The following is an 8,327-nucleotide window of genomic DNA, read 5'->3' as shown; positions in this document are numbered from 1 at the left end:
AGTAATAATAACGACTTATTAAAGGGCTCTTAGGAGGATTGAAGGCATTATTTCACGTAAAGCAGTTCTAGCAGGCATAGGCACTGATAAGTGTCTGATACATATTAGCTTTCCTATTGCCTGAGCTCCAGAAAACATCCAAAGCAAAGGGTGCAGTGGCTGGTACTCTTGGTATATGGCAGAGCCCAGTCCAGGGACACATTCTCTAGTTTCTGAAGCTAGCTCAGAAGGTGATTCTGACCAGAGAATGTCACAAAACTGGCCAAGGCTCAGAGCTTCCTGAGATCTGCAGAGAGATGGACGGGTGAATTCCACTGAGCCTCCTGTATCTCCTGACGTAAATCCTGACCAAAGGGTCTTTTTGCTGTACCTGCTCTTTAACACGTTTCGATCTCACACTATCAAGCTATGAAGATATTAACATTCCATTTCTATGAACAGTTTTTACTAAGTGCATCCCATCCCTCCATGGCTTCACAACCTCCAAGCTTCTCAGCAAGGCCTACGACACCTCTAGCCTGGTGTGCCTTGCATCCACCTTTCCCAGAATCATTACCTATCATGGCATCCTGCTCCCGTAACTCTCTGGTTACAAGAATCTGGTGACAGGAATCACATGAGCAAGCTTGAAGTGGACTTTTTGCCAAGCAAGATTAGAATGACTCCAGCCTTGACTCACATTTGATTTATTTATTATTATTATTGTTTTAACGTTTATTTTTGAGAGAGAGAGACTGAGCACAAGCGGGGGAGGGGCAAAGAGAGACGGAGACACAGAATCTGAAGCAGGCTGCAGGCTCCGAGCTGTCAGCACAGAGCCTGACACGGAGCTCGAACCCACAAACCATGAGATGAAGACCTGAGCCGAAGTTGGACGCTTAACTGACTGAGCCACCCAGGCGCCCCCTTGACTCACATTTAAACTGCAACCCTTGTGAAAGACCTTGAGACAAAACCAATGGATTAAGCTACTCCCAAATTCCTAATTTGTTGTTTGGGGCAAAGTGGCATTTTGTTATGTGGCACTTTGGCCACTTTTGTTACATACAAACAGATAACTAGTACACTAACAAAAAAGAGGGAAGAAGCCACAAGTGAAAAGCTTGAAAGTTGTCACTCCATCCTAACAGCGAGTAAAACATGAACAGATTGAAAAACCGGCAACTCTTCTTAGTGCGTAAGACAGGGGCGAACACAGGGCCAGCTGTTGCCCCAGAATCAGTTAGGCTGAAGCTTGAGTTAGAAAGTTGGAAGAAGAGCTGAGGTTAGAGAGGAAGTGTGGCGTCCACTACTCTGATGCCTTCAGGGCTAGCAGACAAGCAGGGAGAACAGGAGAAGCAGCTGGAGACCCTAGCATACTCTTTGGCAAAGCTAGGAGGGTGCAAGCTAAGGGGAGTAAGGTCCAAGTGCTTATGACAAAGCCTAATTGTGATGCCAAGGGTTGGAATTCCTGAGAAAGTGCGGAAGAGTGCAGAGAAGGATATTGTGATGGACAGTGAAACAGACCAAACTCCCCTGCCCATCAAGAAGTTAATGCCCAAGCTCAGGCATGAGCCCGCATCCTTCAGGAGATACAGCAGATTGGGTGCCTAGGAAAAGTGGCCATTGTAGTGCCCAGGTGGGTGTTGCCCAGGACACCAGATTACCCTTGAAATACGGTACTTGGTTAATGCAGGAACAGCATGTATTCTTGTGTTCTAAACAACATGCGAAGCATCTGCCAAAGGTGTCTGGGGCCATCCACTGGTGTTTCTATTTGGTGATAGATTGGCAAGTTGATTATATTGCCCCCCTCCCTTCAAATGAGGGTTCTAAGTATGCCTTGGTTTATGTGGACATTGTGTCTGGTCTAACCCAAGCTTTCCCCTGTCACTGTGCAAACCAGTCTGTCACCATCAGGGGATTAGAGAAACTGAGTACCATGAACAGATACCTTTGTCGAAAATATAGTGATGGGGGGGGGGGTCCACATTTCAAAGGTCATGATGTGCAAGACTGGGAAAAGAACCTGATATTGAATGGACATTCCATCCCCCCTATAAACCACAACCAGCAGGGCTGGTAGAAAGGAAACATGAAGTATTAAAGCAGCAGGTTAAATTACTAACAGGTGAAACCACCTTGGCCAAGTGGACTAAAGTACTGCCCAGCCTTTGATACATTTGAATGATCAGCTGGTAGATCCTGTTGCCCCTCATGCCAGACTGGGAGCCCTGCAGAGACACCCAACACCTTAAAGGTACAAAAGTCACAGAAGATAGAAGTTGGCCGGACTCTGACCACGGATCAATGTGCTGTGCTGCTGAGAACACCAGGCATAATCGCGCCTGGGAAAGGTGTCATCTACTGGAATTTGCGGTGGGATGTTCCCATCGGGATGGGTGAGTTACTTCATACTCCTGGGGGAGGGGGAGCTACTCAGTCTCCCCTGGGGTCCCATTGTCCTGCTGCAGGCTGGACGTGTGGAAGCACATGGTACCTGGGATGGAACGCACACCATTGCATGATGGGAGAATGCAGGTGTCCTGATCTGGCACATCCCGCCCCCACCATAGCTCCTCATGCCTGGTGGTGCTGCCTCCCCAGCCAACATGTATAGATGCACAACCAGGGGAAGTTTCTAAAGCTGCAGCCACATTAACATCTAAGGATCAGGCCACAGCTATAATTATTTTTTTTTAATGTTTATTTTTGAGAAAGGCAGAGACAGAGGGAGACAGAGAATCCCAAGCAGTCTCCGCACTGTCAGTGCAGAGCCCAGCGTGGGGATCGAACTCATGTGAACTGTGAGATCATGACCTGAGCCAAAATCAGAAGTTGGATACTTAACTGAACCATCCAGGCACCCCGGTCACAGCTATAACTCTTATAGAAGGACAGTGACCAAGTGGGCTCGACCAACAGTTGGGTATGTTGGCAGCTGCCCCTCTCTAGCTTATCAGGTTGCCATGGGGGGTATCACCGGAGAGGGGACTGGAAAGCCTAGAACAGTACATTGAGGAAAACAAGCTAGGACTAGTACTCTTCATTCATCTGATGTCACCAGTACTGATCCAGAAAACTGGCTTGTGGCTCACACTGTGGATAACACCTGACAAGGGTATTCTTTTTCTGTCAAACTACATGGGCAGCCCATCAAACTGATGACCAGGAAGGCACTTAAAATACCACCATCAGAGCACTCAGATTGGAATAAGTTCATGTAGCTCACACCAGGTAAAGGACATTTGAGCATCAGGGTACCCCTATGCTGGAAACAGAAATATCACTCTAAGCAGAACCAACCCAGTTGTGCCAGGAATACGGGATGGATATGAATGGAACCATCCAGTCATTCTGTCACATTAAAGGAGAGCCAGTGGTTTGGCACTGACCCATTACTCCCCTTCAGGTATTCCCTGGGTAGCCCTGAATGGGACCCAGTGGTTGTGTGGCCCAGTCCATGGCCATGGCTTCCACTTGGGTGGTTGGGGCACTTGCACCCTTGTTCTCCCTGGGCACAGAGGAGAATCCTCCCACTGTAACAAAAATTTGTAACCTCACTCTCCTCAAGAAAGAGGGCACATTCTGTTTCTTCTGGTATGATCATTTAGCTACTGTTTTTGTCCCCGCCATTAGCCTGAGGGCATGTGATAGCACGCTTAGAAGCCCTTACTACGTTCAGTAACAAGCCCTAAATGATAGCTGCCAATGGCTGTCTTTAGTGAACACTGAAAGGTCTCTAATTGGAAAAGCTGTGCTCCAAAATAGAACCGCCTTAGACATTATTATTGCCTCGCAAGGAGGTACCTGTGTCATTATAGAAACAGACTGTTGTGTGTTCATACCTGATGAGTCTGCTAATGTATCCTCTTTACTAAATCGCAGGAGGATGCAAATGAACTCTGAATAATCCTCAGCCTGGAGGACTCAGTAAATCAGTGGGCTCTTGGTGGGAAAAAAGTTACTTATTTTGGGAATCATTATCTTAATCTGTGCTTTTTTTTTTTTTTTTTTTTTTTTTTTTTTTTACGAACCTGAATTATTTCCATGGTATCTGCTTTCAAATGTAGCCAGATAGCTGCCAAATGAGCCACCTCCATGCTAGTGAAGCCCCTTGCTGACCATGCCAGGCCCATTGCAGAAGAGGGAGGCATGAAAAATTTTAACATCCAGTCGGTCTTGAGGGTTGGAGTGTCTGGGGAGGTCATCAAGAAGACATGGTCACAGGTTGACCGGCAAGTTGGCCCCGGGCCATGGGAGGCTCCTCCACCCTCTCCATCTTTGAAACATGCACCCTGCCTCCTGTTCCCAGAGCCGGCCACCTCCAAAGATGCTGCCTTGAGTAAGCAAGTGTTGTTGAGTCCGTCTGAGCTGTATACATGATGGAACCCTGTTAAGGTCTCTCTATAAATGTTTGAGATCATGGCGAGTAGGTGCAGAGATCTAGTGGTCTTGTGGCCACCTAGACAAGCCTCATAAGTAAGTTCCCTTGTGCATTAAACCTTCTGCCCACAGATCTGGATGGCTGCCTCTTTCCTTGGTTTCCCCCTGCCCTCCATGTACAAGGCCAATTTTAAATTTCACCCAAGCAACTACCGAATTTGTGAACCAACATCTGTTGCCAGTAGACCTGCTTGCATGAAATGTTAAAAGAAGTTCTTTAGTGAGAAGGAAGATAAAATAGGTTGGGAACTCGGAGCTGTATAATGAAAGGAAGAGCATCAAAGAGGAAATAGGTGAAGGTGAAATGAAAGCTTTTGTTTTTCTTATTCTTTTTGAATAGTCACCATGCTCTATGCTACATTCTCAGAACTTGTATCTCTCACAACTGGAAGTTTGTGCGCTTTGATCACCTTCTTGTTTTCTTCTATTTTTCTTATTCTTAACTGATCTAACATAATGGATTGTTCAAAATGATAATGGCAAAGTATTTGATTATGTATGCTTATATATATGTGTTATGCGTATACAGATGTAGATGTAGATTTCCTTAGTAGAAGTAGAAGTGAAATGAATGACAACAATACAGGGACAGGAGGGAGCAATCAGGATTATTTTGTTATTATAAGAAATATGTCATTTATTTTAGCAAATGCTAATCTCCTTATCCCAGAGAAAGGGGGGGGGGAATTTCAAAATTGGCTCAAGATTTTTTTTTATAAGAGGTGTCAAAACAAAAATTAAGTGAAAGGAAAAAATTGTGTATTTTTTAAAGTTGACAAATCAGGTAAAAGAGAAAATATGTTTTAATTTTCTTGTCGGAATGAAAGCTTAGCAATCAACAGGTTCCTAGTTTCAAAAGAATCCACCTATGTCAAAAGTGAGAGACGGACGGACCTACAGATGTAGGAAGCTGAAGGTTAATACTGACATAACTGGGAACCAGAATAGGAACACAGAGAAGTGGTCCCAAGCTTCTCAATTAGTATTATCGGTGGCTGTTGCCATGTTATAAGTGTGTTCTGTGGCCTTGTTGCAAACCGCGAGACATTTTTGCAAATAAATATTAATAAGTACATATGTATACAAGTTCTATGAGATGCATTCTAAGAAAATAATCCATATTGGAAGCAACAGAAGTCTTTAAACTTATAAATTCAATATATGTTCTTAGCCTTTCTAAAATATCCAAATATCACATCATTTGAAAATGAATCCAATAATGTTTTCCAGAGTTTGTAAGTATTGGACTATTCACTAAAAGCTAAAGTCCTTTGTAAATACTTTAACAGCAGAATCTCACATAGAAGATGTGAATGTTGTATAATACTCTGATCCGAACACAGAAATTGATATAAAAATCTAAGTTAGCAGAAGTAATACTGATTTTAATGGTAAAACCAAATGAGAACAAGCACACAAATATTCTCATTCTTAAAAAGTGGGATGAGCTTATATGGTGCCAAAAGTACCCTAACACCAATTAGAAGATTCTTTTTGGCTCACCTTAACAGTTCAACCAACAAAATCCTAAAATGAAAGAAAATTTTCTTCATCTGTAATATTTGTCATGGAACAAAAATCAACTATCAGAGAAGGGCACCTATATGTATGTGTACACACACACACACACATATTATTTTAAAACTTCAAATTAAGCATGGTAACTTTTAAATATTAAATGAGTTATATTTGGGGGGGTGCCTGGGTGGCTCAGTTGGTTAAGCATCAGACTTCGGCTCAGGTCATGATCTCACAGCTTGTGAGTTCCTGTCCCGCATGGGGCTCTGTGCTGACAGCTCAGAGTCTGGAGCCTGCTTTGGATTCTGCATCTCCCTCTCTGCCCCGACCCCACTCATGCTTTGTCTCTCTCTTAAACTTAAAAAAACTTTAAAAAAGTTTTTTAATAAACATATTGCATTTTTTAATTACTAGGTTATTTTATTTAGCAGTTATTTTGTGTATATATATCAAGTAAAAATTATTTTCCATTTTATTTTTGATGATTAGTTTTATGTGTTGGCTACGGTACCCAATTATTTAATCAAAGCTAATCTAGGTGTTGCTATAAAGATATTTTGTAGATGTTGTTAAAACCTACAATAATTTGACTTCAAGTAAAGAGGTTTGCCTTCAATGATACAGGTAGACTTCATCCAATCAGTAGAATGCTTTAAGGGCAAAACCTGAAGTTTACCAAAGAAGAAGAAGAAATTCTGCCTCAAGACTAAAACCTCAAGCCCTCCAGCCTGCAGACCTGCCCTACAGATTTCAGACTTGTCAGCCCCAACAATCACAAGTCGATTCCTTAAAATTAATCTCTTAACACACACACACACACACACACACACACACACACACACACACACATACACATTGATTTTTGTTTCTCTGGAGAACCCCCACTGATATAGTACTGAAATATAACATCTTAATACAGTATTTGTACATAATACTAACACCTACCTATTATGCTTATATTTTTACCAAAAAAAACCTTTAAAACTGTCAGTTAATCCTGTGCTAGAAAAAAAAATGACTTCTTGCCTATCATTGTGATTATTTGTTATCATTTCCGAAGAGTAACGTGTGTCAGGAGTTTAGAAACATGAATAGGCATTTAACCACAGAGAATAGAGTGGAATGGAATCTGAACTAGTCAAATCCGGTTAAGAATATATTGGGGGGGGGGGGCTCTTCCGCCACCATTTGAAATCCAGCTCCATACAATGCTCCACCACGGCTGTTGCCGTGACCCAGACTGTGCGCCAGCAACCCCCCACCCACCCCCCGCAGCCCACAGCTCCACCACCATGGAGGACATGAACGAGTACAGCAGCATACAGGGATTCGCAGAGGGATCCGAGATCAACCGCGAGCAAGAATCCGCAGGATGACGGCAAAATGTTTATTGGAGGCTTGAGCTGGGATACAAGCAAGAAAGACCTGACAATATTTGTCTCGATTTGGGGAAATCGTAGACTGTACAATAAAAACAGATCCAGTGACTGGAAGCTCGAGAGGATTTGGATTTGTGCTTTTCAGAGACGCTGCTGGTGTTGATACGGTTTGGGAACTGAAAGAACACAAACTGGATGGCAAATTGATAGACCCCCAAAAGGGCCAGAGCTTTAAAAGGGAAAGAACCTCCCAAAAAGGTGTTTGTGGGTGGATTGAGCCACGGTACTTCCGAAGAACAAACTGAAGAATATTTTGGAGCCTTTGTAGATATTGAAAATATTGCACTGCCCGTGGAGACAAAACCAAATGAAAGAGGACTTTGCTTTATCACATACACCGATGAAGAGCCAGGAAAGAAATTGTTAGAAAGCAGATATCATCAAATTGGTTCTGGGAAGTGTGAAATCCAAGTTGCACAACCCAACGAGGTCTATAGGCAGCAACAGCAACAACAAAAAGGAGGAAGAGGTGCCGTGGCTGGTGGACAAGGTGGTACTAGGGGTCATGGACAAGGTCAGGGCCAAAACTGGAACCAGGGATTTAATAACTGTTATGATCAAGGATATGGAAATTATGATAGTGCCTTTGGTGGTGATCAAAACTATAGTGGCTGTGGCTGTGATTATACCGGGTATAACTAGGGAGACTGTGGATATGGACACAGATATGCAGACTACAGTGGCCAACAGAGCACTTATGGCAAGGCTTCTGGAGGGGGTGGCAAGCCATACTAAAGGAGGACTTTGGAGAAAACAGGAGGAGATTGCTAAACCCATCTTGCAGGACGGACGGCATTGAAGATCAGCCTTCTGTTGATCTAAGGTGATTATTTTGTAAAAGACTTCGTAGCGTACAAGACACAACTGTGTCCAACTGTATATAGCCGCCAATTAGTTTTCTTTGTTTTTACTTTGTCTTTTGCTCTCTGTATTATGACTCAATGT

At 43.2% G+C, this 8,327-nt stretch overlaps 1 pseudogene; it reads left to right on the top strand.

The window, feature by feature from the left end:
* The first annotated feature begins 4,080 nt into the window (after nt 1-4,080).
* Nucleotides 4,081-8,070, top strand: LOC109275582 (heterogeneous nuclear ribonucleoprotein D-like; annotated as a pseudogene).
* The last annotated feature ends 257 nt before the right edge of the window (nt 8,071-8,327 follow it).

Source organism: Panthera pardus, unplaced genomic scaffold (assembly GCF_024362965.1).
Source record: "Panthera pardus isolate Hobbes unplaced genomic scaffold, ASM2436296v1 HiC_scaffold_15, whole genome shotgun sequence".
NCBI classification, from domain to species: domain Eukaryota; kingdom Metazoa; phylum Chordata; class Mammalia; order Carnivora; family Felidae; genus Panthera; species Panthera pardus.
The sequence above is the reverse complement of the archived record's forward strand: the minus strand, read 5'-3'. Positions and strand labels throughout refer to the sequence as shown.